The 22,938-nt window shown below is 42.6% G+C and overlaps 1 long non-coding RNA gene across 4 annotated transcripts in view; it reads right to left on the reverse strand.

Annotated features, from left to right (window-relative positions):
• The window catches only part of LOC126958048 (uncharacterized), a 62,441-nt gene extending 56,159 nt beyond the window's left edge, over positions 1 to 6,282 (reverse strand). For 3 of the 4 annotated variants that reach the window (XR_007727052.1, XR_007727053.1, XR_007727051.1), the window contains exon 1: positions 5,987 to 6,282. This is a non-coding gene — a long non-coding RNA (uncharacterized LOC126958048). The remainder of the gene's footprint in view (positions 1 to 5,986) is intronic. The other variant, XR_007727054.1, reaches the window with a different exon arrangement.
• Positions 6,283 to 22,938: the final 16,656 nt, after the last annotated feature.

Here is a 22,938-nt window from a genome sequence, read left to right on the forward strand (position 1 = left end):
GCAGGAGGATTGATTAAGCCCAAAAGATTGAGGCTACAGTGAGCTGTGATCATGCTACTGCACTTCAGCCTGGGTGACAGAACAAGACCCTGTCTCAAAAATAAAAAGAATGTCTATGATGAAGCAGTGAAAATTTTACATCTTAATCCTTGAATATATCTTTTTAATATTTTATGTGATGAAATGGGAAGTACACATGAGCATTCGTACAGACTACCTGAGAAAAAACCCTTGGGTGATCAAGTCATGAAGTGAATTAACCACTTAAATGGAATATCATTTTTACTTCAAAGGATGACTGACAAAAAATGTTATTTCAGCTTGGGTTTTGGAGACATTTTCTCAAAAAAGGAGATTCTGTTATTTCAAGGAAAACAACAGACAGGCCATAATAAAATTCAACAATAAAATTGCTAATAATAAAACTCAAGCTTTTGAACAAAAAATTAGAATTTTAGAAAACTGATGTCTACCATCGCTTTCCAAAAGTATTCTGATGAGACTGATGGTGATATTGATGAATGAATTTTGATACCATATAATCAAGTGTATCAACATATAGAAGATCTCAGTGAACGATTATTTTTGAAGCGACCAATGCATGATGTTATAATATCATGCAAGGGTAAAAAATCCAAAGTTCAAGAAAAATCAAGTTTTGATGGAGTATCAAAAAAGAAGTCAAGGCAACATGGCAAAACCCTGTCTCTACGAAAAATACAAAAAAGTAGCTAGGTGTGGTAGCACACACCTGTAGTCCCAACTACTGTGGAGGCTAAGGTGGGAGGATCACCTGAGTCCCCAGAGACTGAGGCTCCAGTGATCCATGACCATACCACTGCATTCCAGCCTGGGCAACAGAGCAAAACCCCATCTCAAAAAAAAGAAAAAGAAAAAGAAATATCCACAATGATCTAAAATGGCTATCTGTATGACATTGGCCTTTGTTCAAATTTTTTTCAAGCAAATATCACACAATAAATTGAATGCAGACACAAATGACATACCAAACACCAAAGAAATTTGCAAAAGATTAAGATTGTACTACTTTGGGTTTAGAAATTTTCTTTTCATAAAAGCATTTATAACAATATTTGGTGAACCTTTAAAGAATATTTTGAATATTTCTGATTTAATTTCTAGTGATAAATACCAGTAGATATCACCTACATACACAAAAGCTCCTTGGGCCCTCAATATATTTTTAAGAGTGTAAAAGTATCCTGACCCCAAAACTTTGAGAACTGCTGTCTTCCCCTCCACTTTCTTCCTTCCCTTGAATTTCTTCCTTGGAAAAACATTCCATTGCCATTCTACGTTAACTTATTTAGTTCAATTGAGGCCAGTTTTGCTACCTCTCTCCCGTCTTTCCACATCCTTCTCTTGACACAAAACCTGACCAAAGGAGTCTACCAGCCCACCCCATTTCCAGTGATTAGCTGTCAGGTGGGCTAAGCCAAGCAAATCTGAGTTTTCCCTGAGACTAGACCTCTCTTTCTGGGAGATATGGAACCACAGGGACAAGATGGGCCACCTTGGGGTAGTCAGAATTCATCTTGCCTAAATGGGAAGAGGTTAGGCAAGTTTCTAGAAAGCCAAACTGCTTTCTGGAAAGTCAAAGATAATTATACTTTCTGCCACGACTGTGAGAATGCCCATTTCATTGCACACTTTCTAGTATTTTTACCAATCTGATAAGTAAAAGCTGGTACCTAGAAGAAAAAAAGGCCGAGTGTGGTGGCTCATGCCTGTAATCCCAGCACTTTGGGAGGCCAAGGTGAGTGGATCACCCAAGGTCAGGAGCTCCAGACCAGCCCGGCCAACATGATGAAACCCCATCTCTACTAAAAATACAAAAATTAGCCAGGCATGGTGGCAGGCTCCTGTAATCCCTGCTACTCGGGAGGCTGAGGCAGGAGAATCACTTGAATCTGGGAGGCAGTGGTTGTAGTGAGCCAAGATCATGCCACTGCACTCCAGCCTGGGTGACAAGAGCGAGACTTTATCTCAAAAAACAAATTTTCCATACAATATAATTTGCTCCATGTCTAGAAACTAATTCAGCAATGAGAACTGAAAGCCTCACTTGGAAGGTTTCAAGGATTTAGCTCTACCTATGGATGTCCAAACATTAGTTAAGGTAGAAAAAAAAATACACACACACACACACACACACACATACACACACACACACACACACACTCACCCCTATGTATTCAGTACCAGGAAACACAATGACTAGACGGTACAGTCATCCAACACAAAGCACACAATAACTGAAGGCACTGTAGAGGAGTAACTTCTGACATGGATCTACAATATTGTTGAGTGAAAAAGCAGATTACAAAAAAAAAATCTGATTTTGTAAGGGAGAGGGAACACATACAAGCACAGGAGAAAAGAGATGAGCAGAGGACTGGAAAAATACAAAATTCTCATGGTGGCACATTCTGAGTGGTAGAATTATAGGTATGATTTTCTAGTTTTGCCTAAAAATTTTCTAAACTTCTTAAAATAAGAAGTTTTTGTTATCCATATTATAAAATATCCATCACCCCAGCAAATTTAACCTTGAGCACAAACATGTTCAATGTTTGTTCAGTTTAATATTTAAGAAAGACATCTAAAATGATGACTAATATTTAAACCTATGCATTAATATTTTTCAATAATATGCTTTACATTTTGTAATTTTGATAAGGTTAAACTTTATATCCATCTTGAAAAGATAAGTTTTCTATTTGTCTTTAAAATATGACCTACAATATGCCTGTTTTTAAACAGTGAATGATGCTCAAAAATCGCAATATAAATTCAGGCAGTGTTCCTTACATGGAATGTTTAAGGGTTTCTAACACTGTTCTTTTTCACCGGTTATGAAAACACAGAACAATTATCTACACATCTAATTATTCAGGTACTTTGTTTCTCCTCCATTCTATTAGTTTTATAGTAATTTTAAGGCCTGTGAGGATGAAGTTGTCTGTGACAGTTACCACAAAGGTTACTATAAGCAGACAAATTTCAAACAGGTTATCACCGCTACCATCCCCACCATACAACTGTCTCAATCAAGGACAACACAATTCAAGGTTAGCCAAGACAACCTCCTTACCTGTCACTGCTTAAGAAAAGAATTTTTTGGTCTTATTTAGAAATAACTTTCTGTATCTATTTTTCTCCACAAATCCACTGAGACCAAGGTGTGGCTCTATCTCAAGCACCAGTAGGCAAAACTGCCTGCCAGTATGTTCAGTTTCTGTATCTTTCCAAATGTGCGGCACAGCTATCTTTTGATATCATAATGTTTTGAAAACTGAAGCACAAACTTCTTCTTGAAAGTTCAGTCGGGCTCGGTAGCTCACGCCTGTAATCCCAGCACTTTAGGAGGCCAAGGCAGGCAGATCACGAAGTCAGGAGTTCAAGACCAGCCTGGCCAACATGGGGTCTCTACTAAAACTACAAAAATTAGCTGGGTGCGGTGGCAGGTGCCTGTAATCCCAGCTACTCGGGAGGCTGAGGCAGGAGAATTGCTTAAACCTGGGCAGCAGAGGTTCCAGTGAGCCGAGATCACGCCACCACACTGCAGCCTGGGTGATAGAGTGAGACTCCATCTCAAAATTAAAAAAAAAAAAAAAAGAATTTCAGATGTACAGCAGCTGTAATTCTTCTGAAGGCTGGTTATGGGACACATTACTTTCATACTTTGTTGTTCAATAAATGTGGGGTGGAGAATAAAGTAAATTGTCAGAATTACCATATAAAATAAAATTCTAAGTCCTTTGACAACAAAAGAAACTTAAAATACACACACACACACACACACACACACACACACACACGGTTTTCCCTAATCATTTTACAACTAAACAACCAATAAGCTAACCAGAGCCCACAAAAGCAGAGTAAAAATTCTATCTCTTGATAAAATAAAAATGCACATATATCCCTGTCATCTAAAAAAAATGCTTAAGTATTCAAAGACAGACAGCAATTATAGCTACTGAGAACATCATTGTAAGCAAACTAAGGCAGAGAAAACAAAGGTGCTGATGAGGATTTGAACCACCGAACATGCAGAAACCCACTAGATGGTTTCCTAGGTTCCAAGTTGGCATTATCTTTCAGAACGATCTTCTAGAAAAGATTACATAACACTGTTACAAAGGATCTGGGGAGAGGGAGGCTGGCTTGATAAAGCCAGCTGGCTTGATGCTCTGGCTCTCCAGTCATGCTTTACATTTTCACTTCTTACACTCTCTTTCATATGAAGTCAATTTACAGACTTCTATCAAGCCCTTAGAGACCTTTTTGTACTATCCATGACGAGTTCTTGATGTTATCTCTGCACTTTTGACACATTCTTAGCAGTTAACTTACAAGGCAGTTAAGATTTTTGTTCAAGCACAATGTAGTGACAATAGAATCACACACTTAATAAAACAAATATTTACCAAGCATTTATTCAGTGGAAGATGAAAAGCACAAAGTATAATTATAAAATATTCTCCCCTGCCACCATTTTAAAAAAAGTAAAAAGGCTTACAGAATACAGCATAACATGACCAAAGCAAAAATAGTAAGGACTAAAGAGGGGAGGAAGGTGATATATCAGCATGAACAAAATATGACCCAGAAGAGCCTTGGTGGTCAGACATGTAAAGACAAATTGGGTAGGGTTAGTGGGTGGCTGTCAGGAGCACATTCTACAGGGGAAAAATAGCTGATACAGAAGCCTGAAAGGAAAAGCGGGCAGAGCGCCTGTACAGGACTGTTAACCTGCCGCATCCACGGTACAATGCGCCTTTCCAGAACATAGCGGCGGCCCGGGGACAGGGATCGCTCAAACAGCACCAGAGGCTGCATTCCAACTTTTTCTCCCTCAACAAGTCCGTTTTCATTGTTAGTTTCTCCTTAAACACAAACTTAAAAACGATTGGCTGAACACGAGAGAACAAGGAAAACCTGACTGAGGAATGAGGCCTTTAAACTTAAGGGCCTTTGGGGTCCGGGCGCGGTGGCTCAGGCCTGTAATCCCAGAACTTTGGGGGTCAGAGGTGGGTCATTTGAGGTCAGGAGTTCGAGACCAGCCTGGCCAACATGGTGAAACCCTGTCTCTACTAAAAAACACAAAAGTTAGCCAGGCGTGGTGGCGGGCGCCTGTAATCCCAGCTACTCGGGAGGCTGAGGCAGCAGAATCGCTTGAAGCCATGGACTGTCAAGGGACAGAGGCTGCAGTAAGCCAAGATCGCCCCACTGCACTGCAGCCTGGGCGACAGAGTGAGACTCCATCTCAACAAGTGCTTCCCATCATGCCGGTTAATTTTTGTATTTTTAGTAGAGACAGGGTTTTACCATGTTGGCCTGGCTGGTCTAGAACTCCTGACCTCAAGTGATCCACCCGCCTCAACCTTCCAAAGTGCTGGGATTACAGGAATGAGCACTGCGCCCGGCCAAAAAACCGAAAATCTTAAAGGCCTTTCCCCTTCCCCGCCTGGGCTCAAACAACAGCCGGAGCCAACCTGTCATGCCCCGTCGCGGTTCCGGAGCAGGTCGGCTGACTGAGGGCGACCACGGGCCCCGAAAGGGCTGCGGGAGACGCGGGCTCCCACCTCGGGAAGCGGCCACCAGGGCGAGAGGTGCCAGCAGTCCCCAAGCCAGCCCCGCGCAAGGAGCCAGAGAGACGCACCCTCAGCCTCCTCCTACCCAAGCCTCCCGCAGTCCCCGCGATCTGGGCCAGGCCAGTCGCAGGAGAAAGGGGTGTGTTGGCCCAGCCCGGGGAACCGGGGCCTCTCCGGGGCAGGCTCCCCTTTGTCCCGGGACTCCAGGAGCCTCCTCTCCGCCCTCGCCCTGACCCGCGAGGCCGCGGCTGGGCGCCTCATCATGACGTTGCAGTGGAGCGTGAGCTGCCGCGGCTCCTGGTTCTTGTGGAAGATAGAGGCTAGCAACTTCAGCTTGGCCTTGAACCCTGACAGGGACATCTTACCCTCATTTCCGGCGGGAGGGGCGCGGAAGGTGAGCCGATCCGGAGCCCCTGTCATGGCCACGACCACCCGGCAGGACAGCCCGGCGGAGCTCTGGCCGCTCTGCCTCTCCCCACTGCCTCCACTGTAGTCGGAGCACGGCTGGAAAATGGTAAGGGGCACCGAGGCCTCTGCGGGGAGCTGTGTGGCGGCCTGGGCGGCTGCTCCCCTTGTAACCGACTCCACCGACAGGAGGCGCGGCTCCTGTCAAGCCGCAGCTTAAAAGGGCAACAGCACCACCGCCCCCTCTACCGCCTGGGAAAGGGCTGCCCCCACCTTACCCCCTTCCCTCTCACTCCTTACCCCCGCGCTCCCAGTGCCCACCCATTTCCGCAGGTGCAAGAGTCTGGAGCATGAGTGCGCTTCTGGCTGCCCCCTCCTAGCCTTGACTCAGCACTGCTGGACCCATCTGGTCCGTTCCTGGCACTGGCGGACTGGAGGCTCCCGGCAGCACAACCACCAACTCGTGTGTGCGTGTGTGTGTTGGGGTGCGGGGTGGGGGGCACAAAACCACTAACGTGTCTGTGTGTGTGTGTATGTATGTGTCTGTCTCCCAAGGGAACAGCACTGCTGAGTTCAGGCTGAGTTCAGTCCTCATGGACTGTAAGCAAAATACACTCACAAGAAGGCTATGTGCTGTTTTGTCTTTTGCAGTGACATCATGTTTGCAGTGACATCATGTGGCTCATGTTTTATGTTTTTCAGAGTTCATTAGTTTCTGTTTGTTCTCAGTTAATATCCAGCTCAATAGATTGTGTAAGTAGAATACCCCCAAACTGAAAGTCACCTACATAAAATATAGTGAAAAATATGTCACTCACTTAAACTATAGTTGAAAACATGTACTCATTAGTTTTGTGTAGCCAACACTGGATATTGGGTAAGGGCACAGGATCCCAGGGCTAGACTGCCTGGGTTCAAGTTCCGATTGAGCCACTTGCTGGCTTTGAAATACTTGACAGCTTTAAGCCTCAGTTTCTTTCTTTTTTTTTTTTTCTTTTAACTTAATCCCAAATGTGATAGTAAGTCTCAGTTTCTTGATCTGAAAAACAAATTATTCAATGAGAGTCTATGTGAAAAGCTACTATCTGGCTCAGGAAAGTCCTCAGCTTTAGCCCTTATTAGCTATGATTATTATTGTGCTGGCTACACATATATTAATGAGGCAGGAAAATGCTCAAGGATAACAACCAAGTATCCAGATTATTTCATCAGATCGAGACAGATACATATGTGTGTATGCTCATGTTTTAGCTCAGAGCCATTTGTCTAAAAGGCTGTTGAACTCAGAGGCCCAGGCAGTATCAACTTTACTTTGCAGTGGAGCCATCACTTTTGTTAATCAATGAAATTGACATAATGCTCTTTTTTTTTTCTTTTTAGCACCAACCATGTGCCTAGAGCTAACTGTGTCAAGAAGAGCATACTTCAATTGGCTGGAGTGAGCAATTCAACTTGTGGAGGAGTGAGAAATGATAGTGTTGAGACAAGAAACATAAAAACCCAGGGTAAGGTAGGAATCACTGAAAGTCAGGCAAAGGAACTGGCATCCAGTGATGAGTCAGGCTTTGCCCGTCTCTGGCCCTACAGATGGCTCTTTGGAAAGGAAAAAATTAAGCCAGGCCCGAGGGCACAGATCCTAAGGGACTGCTGGCAGCTCTAGGCTGTCTATGGAAGAGAAGCAGAGGGTGGCATCTGGTTGAAAGAGGGAGCTGGGGGGCATGGCTTGAGCCTGTGTTTACAGATGGAGTCCCCTGATTCCTGCGACTGGGGAAGGAGATCATGCCTGGATCAGGGGACCTCAAATCAGAACTTTTCCCACCCACACTACTTCTTGTCAGGGTATCTTTCACTGCAAACAACAGATAAACTAGTTGAAAGCTCAGTAGATTCTCATGATGGTGCCCAGCAGGCCAGGCCTAGCTGCCCTTTAACATGTGACTGAGGGTGATGCCACTGGCCCATAAGGACACACTGGAAACTGTTTACATCCATGGACACGCCCTGCCCCACAGAGACAGCTATGCAGGGTTCTTTAGGTTTGGGGTGCTGTGCTGGCAGTTGCCTTATAAATATGTAGGATTAAAATGGGATGCCCTGGAGCTTAGCTGACCTTTACCCCCCACTCTAAAATGAAGGGGCTGCTAGTTTTGTCTGTTTTATGAAAGATGGGTCTGTCATTGTTTTTAGAACCTTTGGAGAAAGATTTCTTGGAAGGAAGCTACCCTGAACACTCAAGAGATTTTTCTCATTTACTGGCGCACCAGCTTTAGAGTCCAGGTCTTCATCCTGGCTCAGCCACCCTCCAGCTGTGTGGCCTTTGAGAAGTTGCTTGACTACACTGAGTCTCACTGTCACTATGAGTGGAGGTTGCTACATTGCTACTGTGTGGAGCACCTTCCCCCAGGCACTCCTATAGGGTGATGGTGAAGATTAAATGAAATAATGAGGCTGAAGGGGGAGGATCGCTTGAGGCCAGGAGTTTGAGACTAGCCTGAGCAACAAAGCCAGACCTCATTTCTAGGAAAATTTTTTTTGGTTTTTTTTTGAGATAGAGTCTCACTCTGTTGCCCAGGATGGAGTACAGTGGCATGATCTCAGCTCACTGCAAGCTCTGCCTTTCGGGTTCATGCCATTCTCCTGCCTCAGCCTCTGGAATAACTGGGACTACAGGTGCCCGCCACCACACCTGGCTAATTTTTTGCATTTTTAGTAGAGACAGGTTTTCACCATGTTAGCCAGGATGATCTCGATATCCTGACTTCATGATCCACCCACCTCAGCCTCCCAAAGTGCTGGGATTACAGGCATGAGCCACCGCACCCAGCCCAAAAATGTATTTTAAAAAATTAGCTGGACTTAATTGTTTATGCCTGTAGTCCCAGCTACTAGGGAGGCTGAGGTGAGACCACTTCAGCCCAAGAGTTTGAGGCTGCAGTGAGCCATGATTGCACCACTGCATTCCAGCCCAGGCAACAGAGAGAGACCCTATCTCAAATAAATGAATGAGTCAGAAAATAAATAAATAAATAAATAAATGAAATAATGCATTCAATTAGTACACTAGTACATGATCAGGCACATGATAAATGCTTGATAAATGGTAGCCCCAATAAGCTTTGTAATGTTTTGGGAGAGAGTGTCCTTTGGACTCAGCCCAGTCACAGAAGCATTTGAAAAGACTGATTTGTATGATGGCTATTTCCTACAGGTAAAAACCTGTACCTCAAGGGACCCAGGGCATTGCCTCAATGGGGCACTTTATTCTATTTACTCTTGTTTTGGGCAGCACCTGTTGCCCTAGGGCTAAGCAGGACTGCTACCACAGACTCAATTGCCAAGAGTATCTCCCTCCCCAAGCTAGCCGTGGGAAAGCCACTTGCATCATAAGACTACAGGAAATCAAAGGGAATAAAAACCACAATTTAGTCACTCACTCTCCAGTTCATGGGAAATAGGTTTTTGCTATTTTGAACAGAGCTGTTAGGAACATTCATTGTCCACATCCCCTGTTTTATATAGGCAAGAATTTCTCTTGGATGTAGAGTAGAATTGCTGGGCTGGGAGGAGTGTGAATATTCAACCTTATGAGATGGAGCCAAACTGTTTTCCAAAGTGGTCATACCAGTGTATACTCCCAGCAGCAGTTCTTAAGAGATCTCAGGATCTCTATCTTCTGATGATGTCACAAGCATTCAAAAAGAATGAATGCCAGCTATAAACAACAATAAAGATGAATCTTAGCAATATAATATTAAGTGAAAAAAGCAAGTTCCAGAAGGATACATACAGCATACTTTATATAACTTGGAAAAGAAAATGTGGGCATGTTGGCTCATGCCTGTAATCCCAGCACTTTGGGAGGCCAAGGCAGGAGGATTGCTTGAGGCCAGGAAATCAAGACCAGCCTAGGCAACACAGCAAAACTCTGTCTCTACAAAAGCTAGAAAAATTAACTGGGTATGGTGGTGCAGGCATTTAGTCCCAGCTACTCATGAGGCTGAGGTGGGAGGATCTCTTGAGTCTAGGTGCTCAAGGTTACAGTGAGCCATGACTGCACCACTGCACTCCAACCTGGGCAACAGAATGAGACCTTGTCTCTAAAGAAAAAAAAAAAGTAAATAAGTAAAATTTAAACACATAATGTGTATATATACTTTAAGATTATATAAAGATAAAATAAAAAACTGTACCTCTAGGGGAAGATTGTATAAAGATAAAATAAAAAACTGTATCTCTAGGGGAAGAGAGACATCTGTACACACATTTCATGGCAGCATTATTCACAATAGCCAAAAGACACACGGTACAACATGCGTGAACCTTGAAGACATTATGCTAAGTGAAATAAACCAGCGCAACAAGACAAATACTGTATGATTCTGCTTGTAGGAGATATTTAGAGTAGTCAAACTCAGAAATAGAAAGTAAAATGGTGGTTGCCAGCATCTTGGAAGGAGGGGAAAACAGGGAGTTATAAATGGGTGTAGAGTTTGAGTTTTGCAAGATGGAAAGAGTTCTTGGAGGCCAGGAGCAGTGGCTCAAGCCTGTAATCCCAGCACTTTGGGAGGCCAAGACGGGAGGATCACGAGGTCAGGAGATGGAGACCATCCTGGCTAACACGGTGAAACCCCGTCTCTACTAAAAAATACAAAAAACTAGCCGGGCAAAGTGGCGGGCACCTGTAGTCCCAGCTACTTGGGAGGCTGAGGCAGGAGAATGGCGTGAACCCGGGAGGCGGAGCTTGCAGTGAGCTGAGATCTGGCCACTGCACTCCAGCCTGGGTGACAGAGCTAGACTCTGCCTCAAAAAAAAAAAGAAAAAAGAAAAGAAAAGAAAAGAGTTCTTGGAGACAAATCACAGAAGTGTGAATACACTTAGTACTGAACTGCACACTTAACAGTGGTAGTGATGGGAAATTGCATGCCATGTGTATTTTACCACGATTTTGAAAAGAAAAAAGGAACTTAAGGGAACTAAGAATGTGAGATTCAGGAAAGTGATTCCCTGTGGTAGAGGGAAGTAATAGGGAGTTGGGAACATGGGACAGTGGTGTGTCACCAGCTGCAAGTTGTCAAGGTCCTAACTAATTTTGCATAGTGAGTTTCCTTTAAAAATAGTGCTTATTGTATTTTTAAAATAAACAGACATATTAAAATGCTCCTGCATTTTACCAATGGGAGAGTGTGTCATGAACCAGGGATAAGATCGATCCAATTATCTACACCTGAAGGGAAAGATATTCAACCTCAAAATTACCTGTAGGAAATTATAAACTGTTTTAAAATTTACAGTAAGGATGTAAACATCTCTCCTGACATTTTCCTTTTGTCATTTTCATGAAGTCCTGACTTAAAGAACCCTTCTTTAAATTACTGCAGATAGAAGGTACACAGAAAACTGAACCAGGAAGATTCCCATCTGGCAATTTTAGTCACATTTAGTCATATTTCTCCACCCAAGAGAAACAAAGAGAAGCTTGTCCCTTCAGAAAGCTATGATTTTTTTAAAAAAATTCAACAAAATACTAATTTATTAAATAATACAAGTGACAATTTGGTTGCAAGTTGGCAGCTCAAAATTTCTAATTTTTAATATGATTGATCCATAATAAATGTGATAATTGACTTATTCTGGTTCAGATTTGTTATCAGATGTTGATTTAACAAGGTTTTGTTCAGGTCTGTTTATGTCATGGGGTCACAATATATGTTTTAGAGCTGAAAGTAACTATAGAGATTATCTTGTCCAGAGATAGCAAATTCTTGGCACACTTGCCTCTAGTCCCCAAACCCATGCTCATGGCAGACATTGCTAATCAATAGCAGGATGTTTCCCTCACAAGCCTGGTCTACCTCAGAATCCTTTCTACACAGATTTCCAAGCAGCCACTTGGTCCCAGTCCATGATTTGAATCCTATTGGCATCCCTTAATCTAGTCCAACTGTCTGCTTGTACAGATGGAGAAACACAGTAAGGAGGTGAATTATGCAAAGTCACACAGGAGACAAAATTTATTCAGATTTTCTGAGCTCTAGTCCAGTGTCTTTCTCATTACCTTTGAGGCATCCCTTCCTTTGTGTCTCTGATATAAACCAGGCACTCTTGTCATCACAGGAATCCCAGGCTCTGCTGATTCAATGAGCTGAATCCAACTCACAATATGCAGCTCCACTCATGGATGTTTTTCTTTCTGGGATTGCAGGCCTCTCTCTTCCTCTCTGTCCTTTCAGCTGCTACTCACACTGGTGGTGACGGCTTCCACGGAGGAGAACGCATCCTCCTTATCTTCTGTGAACCTCCTCTTGCATCTCCCCAAAGTGCTTTACAAGCAAACTACAGCACTGCCAGCTTTGGGGTGGCCATAACTCATTTTATGCTGGCCACTGAGCTCCCCTCCATGGTTGCATTGTTGACATGGAGCAGATTCTGCTTCATTGCCTGAAATGATTCCCCCTCCAAAACCACCACTCCACCTGCATACACAAATGACTGAAGATTTCTTTCTCCGAGAAAACCTACAAACTCCAAATTGTAAGATAAATGAAATGGAGACCAAATTACAAAAGCAGGTAATTGGCTGTGATCCATGTGAAATAGCTGTGGAAACAAAACTGAAGACCATCTAGTGCCTTCTGAAATTGGCCTTAATTAAGATGCTTTTACGAAGCTGGGAAAAGGCAGGCAGCAGCTCAGGATCTTTAGTGCCACAAAATAATGGAAAGGCCTTTAACCTCTGAAAGGGATACCAGGAGCAGGCAGGGCATTATCCTCTTCTTTGAACCATGAGAGGACATTTTACAACCTCTGCCAAGATGCCTCGATTCAAATTAAAATTCAAGTGGTTTTGCCAGTCCCTCCTCCAAGTGAGAAGTACATACCTCCTCTTAAAGCCATAGGAAAGGCATTGGAGAGAACTGGCTGTCTCCTCATTTTGGACATGAGAAAGTGGGGCACAGATCAGACAAGAACTGGCCATAAGTCACACCTGGGGACTCAAAGCTTAAAGTCAGAGCTCTGTATCATAACGAGTGGCCCTTGCTTGGGTGCCTGGGAAAGGGACGTACCAAACAGAGCAAAGAAACCTGCAACTGATGGCAGCCTCCTGGGGGAACACACTGCTGGTGGTGGCAAAAGGACAGCAAGGGGCCTCGCAATCAGAGGTGAGAGAGGACAGACCAGCACTGAAACTGATGAGTCAACTGTGTTAGCATGGTGCTGTTGCATTGCAGATATTCTCTCTTTTAATTATCTCAACAAATCTGGGTGATTAAACCCATTTCATGGATGAGAACATGGAGGCTCAGAGACAGTAAGTAACTTGTCTAAGGTGGTCTCATTACAAGTTAGCTGTGCAGGCTGGGTACAGTGGCTCATGCCTATAATCCCAAAACTTTGGGAGGCCAAGGCAGGAGGATCACCTGTGGTCAGGAATGTGAGACCAGCCTGGCCAACATGGTGAAACCCTGTCTCCACTAAAAATACAAATATTACCCAGGCATGGTGGTGGATACCTGTAATCCTAGCTGCTCGAGAGGCTGAGACAGGAGAATAGCTTGAACCCAGGAGGCAGACGTTGCAGTGATCTGAGATCATGTCACTGCACTCCAGCCTGGATGACAGAGCAAGACTCCACCTTAAAAAAAAAAAAAAAAAAAAAAAAAAAAGATTCAAAAGCATTAGAAACCAAATAAATGTGATGAAAACAGTGAGATTTTCTGCTTACAGACCAGCAAAGAGGACAAATGGAAGGGGGAAACTGCAGCTCTGCCACTGTTGTTGGGAGTATAAACCGAACCAATTTTTCTGCAGGATAATTTTTAAATTTCTATTAAAAACCCTAAAACTGTTTTATGTTATTTTCCTCCAGAAATTCTACTTCTTTGAATTCATTCCAAAAATGCTTGCTCGAATCCATTAAAAAATATATGTAAGAAAATTTACTTCTGGGGTGGCAATGATTAAGTTAATATACATCAATCTATTAAAATGATGCCAAAGATAGATTTGCTGCCATAGTGACAGGATAGTGACAAAAGACTATATAACAATTCTACTTTTTAAAATGTTTATATGCATGAAAAAGTATAAAAAGCAACAAACCAGAATGTTTTGAGTGGCAAAATTAGAGACTTTTCTTCATATTTGTCTTCCAAATTATTACAAAAAGAATGTGATTTTCTTTATAATCAGGGAGACATATTATTTTCATTTATTTATATTTAAATTTCTTTTCTTTTCCTTATTTTTTCTCATGTATATATCACATGTAGTCTAGAGAGCTTGAATCCCTGCCTCTTGAGGTAAATCAGCCCATTTCTGTCTCTATAAATTTGCCTTTTTTGGACATTTCAAGTCAATGGAATTATACAGCATGTGGTCTTGTGTCTGGCTTTTTTACTTAGCTAACGTTTTTGAGGTTGGTTCATGACATATTGTAGCTGGACGAGCCACAGACAAAACTCCTCAGGCGCTGGGTTAAAGAAGGAAGGAGCTTTATTCAGCTGGGAGCTTCGGCAGACTTGCATCTCAAAAGCTGAGCTGCCCAAGTGAGCACTGCCTGTCCATTTTAAGGGTTTACAACTCTAAGGGCGTCTGCGTGAGAGGGTCATAATTGATTGAGCAAGCAAGGGGTACATGACCAGGGACTGCATGCACCAGTAATTGGAATGGAACAGAACAGGACAGGGATTTTCACAATGCTTTTCCATACAATGTCTGGAATCTATAGATAACACAAGCAGTTTGGTGAGGGGTTGATTTTTAACTATCAGGCCCAGGGCACATGCTGGGCTATCTGCCTGTGGATTTCATTTCTGCCTTTTAGTTTTCACTTCTTCTTTCTTTGGAGGCAGAAATTGGGCATAAGACAATATGAGAGGTGGTCTCCTCCCTTATTCCCCCCTTTGAGAACTTCACTCATTAGTGAGAGTTCTCACTTTTATCCTCACTACCTATGTCTTCTAGTAGGACAAATCGATAGTGATTTGTATAGTACACTTTTGCTGAAGCATTTTGGTGAACTAAAGTAGTGATGAAGGTTTTTATCATTTGAAGGAGTACAGGTAGCAAACAAGGGAGTAGTAAGCGGGTTCCTATTACTATTATAATTTCTATTATAAGAGTTTTAAATCCTCCTAGCTCCAGAAATCATTTTCTAAACATGGCCCCAGGATTAAATCCATGCCACACTTGCATGGGCACAGGTACCAATTTTGTCATATCTTTATGTCTTCAACTACTTGCCCTTGAACATCTATGTGTAGACAGGAATTGGTAAGGTTGAATTTCCTACAGACCCCTCCCTCAGTGCTAGCAAGTAGTTGAGAGCCAATCTATTTTGATAGATAGCATTTCTCATCTTAGTTTCTTGGCAGGCCAGAATAGTCAAGGTTCTGCCGGGTTTATTAGTGATTATTTCTCTTTTTTTCTTTTTTCTTTTGTCTTTTTTTTTTTTTTTTTTTTTTTTTTTTTTTGAGATGGAGTCTCACTCTGTCACCCAGGCTGGAGTGCACTGGCACATCTCAGTTCACTGCAACCTCCACCTCCTGGGTTCATGCCATTCTCCTGCCTCAGCCTCCTAAGGAGCTGGTACCACAGGTGCCCACCACCACACCTGGCTATTTTTTTTGTGTTTTTAGTAGAGACAGGGTTTCATGGTGTCAGCCAGAATGGTCTCAATCTCCTGACCTCGTGATCCACCTGTCTCAGCCTCCCAAAGTGCTGGGATTACAGGTGTGAGCCACTGCACCCAGCCTCTAAGACAACTTGGAACTGTATGATTTGGTTAAGCATGTAAATGGGGGTCTGGTGTCCCCTCAAGCTGTCTTGTGCCCAAGTAGCAGGCCCATAGTATTGTATGATTTTTTTAGGGGACCATTTATTGTCTTTCTGATTACCTATAGCTTTTTTTGTTTGTTTGTTTGTTTGTGTTTGTTTGCAGGAAGCATAGATAGGGAAGCCCAGGAGTTCACCTGTTTTTATGGGCAGTAGGAAGAAGGATGGTTTAATAGTGCCAGTAACACAACTACCTGCCTACTGGTAGGGTAATTTGGCATAAACTCTATGCCTGCATATTCAGTATAATCCAGTGGGGGCTGTCCAGTCCTGGTGGGACTCTGGGTAGGTCCACACAGTTTGCAACTTTGAGAATTTACTAAATGGATTCTTTTTACTATGGCCTAGACCCCACCAGATGACTGTTTTTAATTTTATGTTAAAAACTGTGACCATGGGGGGCTCAGATGGGTTATAACACACATCAGGCTGGTCACTTCCTGGGCTACATACCTTGTACTGGGTGGCATTATACAAACAAGTCCCTTTTAGAGTTCCAGCACATTTATAATAACTGTAGAAGAAAAAAAATTTTAACTTTTTGCCCTACCTTAGTGACCTGATGTATACACTGGGAACAGTCCTTAGTTTGAGGAAGGTCAGTTGAAGTCCCTACTGTACAAGTCCAAAATTTAAGGAAAATAAGTCCCATGGTGAGTATCCTCATGCTTTGGCCATGCATGGACCAGTCAGCTTCTGGGTGTGACTGGAGCAGGGCTTATCATCTTCTTCAGAGTCACTTTGCAGGGATTGTTTGGGCTTGGTCTCACCTCCTAGGTCTCAGGTGCTGTGGGTTTCACGCAGCTGTGGTGGATCCAGGCTGGGATTCCTTTTACTTTTACAGCTGTGGGAGTGGTCAAGACAATGGTCTGGGGTCCTTTTCATTGTGGCTGCAAGGGGGCTATGTTCTAATCCTTGATCTACACCTGATCACCTTTGCTGTCCTCTGTAACAAGTCAGCCACAAACATCAGCCCATTGTCTGAACCAATTCATAAGGGCTGTCCAAATCTAGGGATGAGATCTCCACGTTTGGGCATCTGGGTGAAGTCTACTTGGAAATCTTCAAAGGGGGCTGTTATATAAGCCTGTATGCCAGGCAGGACAGTTGGACCTTGCCTAGCATTGTGCTGCTGGGAGATGACACACTGCTGTGCCACTGTTTTGGCAAGGGCTGACAGACACAAGATGTAGAAGTACCAGCTTAATTTTTCAAGTGACTCTTGGCCTAGGTGGGTGGTCTCATGCACAGCCAGTATGACTGCAGCTCCTAGCAGTTGTGACACAGCTATTCTTCCATCCAATAACCAGATCCATCCTTCTTCTAATACCTGCCCTCTCTCTGGTTGATGAACTGCCGGGGTGAAAGGGATAGCCAATTGGACTAAAGCACAAGTGCCATTCCAATTATTCGGCAGTGTCCAGTAAAGGTCCACCACAACACCACCACACATCCGCTCAGGGATGAACAAGGGCTGACTTATTGGTAAGCTCTTGAAAATTCTTAAGCTCACTGCATCCCTTCAGGTCTCCAAGAAACACTAAATTTCCTTCCTGTCTTGACAGACATGAAGTGAACTTAGTGTTGGGAGACAGAAGCTGGATGGCCCTCAGGGGCTGACCCGCAGGGTGTCGTACTTTGGGATATAGCAGAGAGGGAGATTAGCACAACTTATTACTCCAGGCTGTAGAATCCTGGAAAAGAGCTACCATGCAGTCCATGCCTGGTCGACTGAAGGACCACCTTAGTGGAAAGGGGATAATCTGGGCCTCTGGGCTGCCGTGCACACAAGCATAACAATTGCTTTCATTTAACATGCGGAAGGAATATTTGATCCATTCCAACCAGGCATTTACATCTTGATATCCTGTCTTAATTGTCAAGGTTTGTTTTAAGCCTTTAACAACTATGATACTCTAGTAAAATGAACGTATGGTTTTAGGAAATTACAAAAACCAGTTGGGGCAGTCCATCCTTGCTCTTTAGTGGTCACAGAACATTGGACCAACTACAGAATAAAAGCTCTACTTTGGGGATGGGCAAGACTCCTGGCTGACACTGGGGTCTTTATCAAAATGTCCTCAGATTAAATGGTCCTAATTTACTAATGCCTAGTCTGAGGAGAGTCAGGAGGGACAGAAGTACTTTTCTGAATTAGAGAGCTGTCTTTGACTTGGTCAGTCCCTACAGGTTATAACAAGGCAAGCATTAAATGCAATAGTTTGGGGTGAAATTGACTTGGTTATGTTAATAACTAGATGGTCAGCAATAGAGAGAGGAAAGAGGAAACAGTAATAGAATAAATAAAAGAGTTAAATTTTTCTTAGCTTTAGTTTGGTAGGGTTTTCCCCTGGAGCTATGGCCCACGAGTCTAGAGGGGGTGGTGCTTTCTTGACTCAGGTGTGATGAGTCCATCCCTTTTCTGTATGAACAGCAGTCTCGGTGGTTAGGAGCACAAGGTAGGGTCCTTCCCAGGCTGGCTTGAGTTGTCCTTCTTTCCACCCTTTGATGAGAACATGATCTTCAGGCTGGTGCTGGTTTACCGGAAATTTTAGATGTGGTATATGTCCTAAAAGACTTTTAGTTTTGAGGGAAAGGAAAGTGGAAGATAAACCAAGTATATAATTTTTAAGAAATTGACCTTTTGTTTTAAATGTGGGGGCATCAGCAGTGGACTTTATAGTCCTTGGTGCCTTCTTACTGAGGAATTTCGTTTAGTACTTATTTTTGTTAGTTTTTAGAGCAGAGAAAGCCAAATACCATTTTATATTTGGCAATGCTTTCTGTATGATTTTTATACCCGATGAGCTAAATTTCACCTTTATATTAGTGTGTTATTAATGTTAAACTTAATTTTAATAAAACTTAGTAGACATATTTATTCAATTTTTAATGTCTGACCATAAGGTAAGATTTTTATAGACTCTTTTTAACCTTTTATAATTTTTGTTAAAGAACAGGTTATTGCCTTAAGAAAAACCCGTTGTGTTTTTACTTTAAGGTCCAGTTCACAGAAAAACTGGATGATGCCCCTTTAACTTTAGCTAATATGTTTACACGCAGAATTTTCTTTACCACTAACATTTTAAAACATACCTAGACCCTCAAAACAAAAAAATTTTTAACCTTTTAATGTAGGTAAAATCCACATTCTTATGCCTCCTTATAATCCTTTTACCAGAAGTATATTTTACTTTCCTTAAACATCTTGCACATAAACTGTTTTTTCAATAGTTTTACATTCAGGAGGCCTAATTACTTTTAAATTATACAACATTTCTTGCATAAATTCTTTTTTCATGACTTTTGCAGACAATTCTTTGACATGTCTGAACTTTCTGGCTTACTATAAACATTTCTTTCTTTAAAAAACCAGTTAATTTATTTCAGGACAAGAATTTACCATATAATATTCTTTCTACATAAATTCTGCACCCTTTTTTTTCCTTTTTTTTTTTTTTCAAAGATGATACCCACTCTTTTCCAAAGTGAACTTCCTTTATGTCTGTGGACTAGACTGTCTAAGGCCACAAGATTAGAAGTTACTATAATACATGTTACACTGTTAACTTTTAGCAAACTTTACCTTTGTTGAAAGTCTTGTAAGTTTGGGATTTCAGTTTTCCTTTACTATTAATAAGACTTTGTTTAGTCCAAACTAACTTAGAATTTGTATAGATGGCTTTTTTTTTTTTTTTTTTTTTTTTTCCTGCAATTACCCAGGAGGAACCATCTATCATCCTGTGTTGAAGGGAGTTCCCCCTAGGTCTGGTTGGACCTTTGTATGGTAATTAAGATTTAGATCCCCTGTTAGGAAACCTGTGGGGTTAAGGGAATTTTCAGTGGTTAATGTTAAATCATGTTTTTTTGTTTGTTTGTTTTGTTTTTTTAACAGAATAGCCCTATACCTTAAGATTTTTAAGTTAGTAAGCTACCTTTTTGCCTTTTTTTTTTTTTAACTTAGGTTTCTTCTGAACTGGTGAGGTGTGCTCACAATGAGGTTTCCTCTAAAACTTATTTTTCTATTTTCTTCTGTTAGCAAAGCAGTTGCTGCTACACATTGAATGCATTTGGGCCATCTGCAGGATACTGGGTTAAGGATTTTTTGACAGGAAGGCTATGGGTTATCAGTGGCCTCAGTGCTTTCAGGGTATGCCCTTATTTACACTGACAACAAAGTGGTATTGGAGTGTTATAGGGTAACAGAGAATACCTTTAATTATCAATTATAGGTTTTAAATTTACCTTGACTTTTAAAGGAATAGGGTACACTTTTTTTTAACTACTTGTATATCTCTCTCTTTCTCTCTTTCTTTCTCTCTTTGACTTTCTGTCTCTGTCTCTGACTTTCCTTTTGCCTCTGTCTATTCCTCTCTCTATGCCTCTCTCTCTTTCTCCCTCTCTCCTTGACTCCCTCTTTGTCTCTCTGTCTCTTACTCTCTCTCTTTACCTCTTTTCCTCTCTGTCTCTTTCCTCTCTCTCTCTCTCTCTCTCTGCTGGTCTTTCTTTGCCTCTTCCAGCTGCTTATGCTGCTGATCTCTCAACCACTGTTGGGGGCATCTAAAAGCAGCTGTAACCAAGTGTCTATGTACGGGAACTGGTCTGGCTTCCTGGCTTACAGGTTACCTGTGCTATACCTTTGAAACAAGGGACCTGTCCAGGCTTCCTTCTGATGGCCAACCCATGTCTAATGCTGGCCAGTCTATTTCACACAAAGTTCTAAATTTTCCTGGTGTCATAGTAACACCATAATCTCCCTTAAATCCTTTCTTGAAATTTTTCAATATAGTTCCTAGTGGGGTGGGTTTACTTTGTGCCTGACCCATGCTTCCTTGAGACAAAACACCACACTCGCACCACACGCACACCACAAAATAAAGAATGGGCAAAAAGGGAACACACACAATTTTACAGTTTACACCAAACCAGGCTTAAAACCAAAATCAGAGTATCAACAAATCCAAGCCAGGTCAAAACCAAAGTATCAAGCAATCCAAGTCAAGTCAAAAACAAAAACCAAAGTGCCGGTACAGGCATGCTGTGGGTGATCAGGTCACACTTCCACTCAAAAGAAGTGGGCAAGTTTTACCAAGTTTCAGATGTCTGGACTCCAAGTGCCAGTTCCTTCCCAGTGTTCAGCCACTATGTTGATCCTCCGCAGGGGCCTGTCACATGCTGCTCTGGCGAGGCATCCTTCTGTGTCAATTGCCTACCTGGCAGCCCTCTTTGGATCTGCCTTATTCAGGCCGGTTGAAGTCCCCCACAGAGGTGCTCCACAGGGCAGGCCTAAGTCACCTAAGGGGCTGCCTCGACAGTCCACCAATCACCTTGCTTCCCGGTCAGGGAACCAAGAAATGTAGCAGGACTAGCAGCAGACAAAACTCCTCAGACACTGGATTAAAGAAGGAAGGAGCTTTATTCAGCTGGGAGCTTCGGCAGACTTGCCTCTGAAAAGCCAAGTTCCCTGAGTGAGCAATTCCTGTCCCTTTTAAGGGCTTACAACTCTAAGGGGGTCTGTGTGAGAGGGTCGCGATAGATTGAGCAAGCAATCACCCCAGACTGGACCAGGGAATCTCTCGGTTTTCTAGAGTATCCTATCTCCATTTACAAAGCTGAACAGTATTAAAGACCCTGCTGCCTTTGTTAGGCAGATTTGGAGGGGAGGCCCAACAGCAAGGGTGGAGAGGAAAAAGAGAGGGGAGCTCGTGGAACAGGAAGCCCCCCAGGGTCCATGCATGGTTCCCAGTTGTTGAGGATGCTGTGGATGGGGAAATGCTGATGGTGTCCTGAGGCAGCCTAGCACCTCCATTGGGCCCAGAAGGTCTTGACTTTGGACCCTTACCCATGTTCCAGAAGTGTTTAAAAGCTGTTTTGTTGTTGTTGTTGTTGTTATTTTCCTAAATAATTGTTATTTGGTAGTTATTAATCTTTCTTTGGGAGAGAGACAGGGCTTTAAAACTGAAGAACATAATGTTCATGAAAATATCAAAAATGGAAAAATGTTACTTTGTAAACAATTTGCTATACAAACCAAATGGCAGTTGAGAATCTCAATAAAACATTAAATGCATTTGCTGCTTTTAGAAGAAATAAAGAAAAAAATGCATTTGCTGGCAGTGGTACCATTTGCCTAAGGTTGGGTCGCTGTGTCATCATACTGTGGTGGGGGGTATACTGTGGTGTATTTGTGTGAAACTTCTCATCTCAGGCTGGATCATAATCTTAGCTGCAGTTTTCCTTCCAAATAGGTTACAAAGTAGTAAAACATGGGCTTGGAAGTGACAAACCTAAGTGAATCATTCAGCTTTAAAAAAAAAATCCAATAAAACTAACTTTTAATAATCCTAAGGTTGGTTTTTGAAACAATAGGTACAATTATTTACTCTAAGCATCTGGTTATGATTTTGAATCAGTAATACATACTGTCTCCACCTTTTTTTTTTAAGTGGAAACAGAGGTTTCATCCAGAAAACCCCAAACCCCAAAACAGTGAATTATTATTATTTTTGTTTTTTTAGACAGGGTGTCACTCTGTCGCCCAGGCTGGAGTGGAGTGGTGGATCTCAGCTCACTGCAGCCTTAACCTCCCACCTCATGAGTAGCTTGGACCACAGGCACCACTGCGCCTGGCTAATTTATTGTATTTTTTGTACAGATGGGGTTTTGCCATGTCACCCAGGGTGGTCTCAAACTTCTAGGCTCAAGCGGTTCACCCACTTTAGCCTTCCACAGTGCTGTGACTCAGGCATGAGCCACCATGTCTAGCCTGCAGTAACGTTTTAAAACATAAGTTCAAGCATCTCTTCTTTACTCCTTTAATTGGAGGTATGTCTTCTCTCATTGTCCTCATCTTTGGTGTTTCCCCAGAGTTCACTGCTGACTGGATGTGCAACATATATTTCAAAGTCAAGGGTGGGTCCGGTGGCTCATGCCTATAATCCCAGTGCTTTGGGAGTCAGGTCAGGCAGATTGCTCAAGACCAGCCTGGGCAATGTGGCGAAACCCTGCTTGTATTAAAAATACAAGAAAATGAGTGTTTCTGGGAGCACTACATGGAGTTGGTGTCGCTACTTTTGGC

Source organism: Macaca thibetana, chromosome 7, assembly GCF_024542745.1.
Source record: "Macaca thibetana thibetana isolate TM-01 chromosome 7, ASM2454274v1, whole genome shotgun sequence".
Lineage (NCBI taxonomy): Eukaryota > Metazoa > Chordata > Mammalia > Primates > Cercopithecidae > Macaca > Macaca thibetana.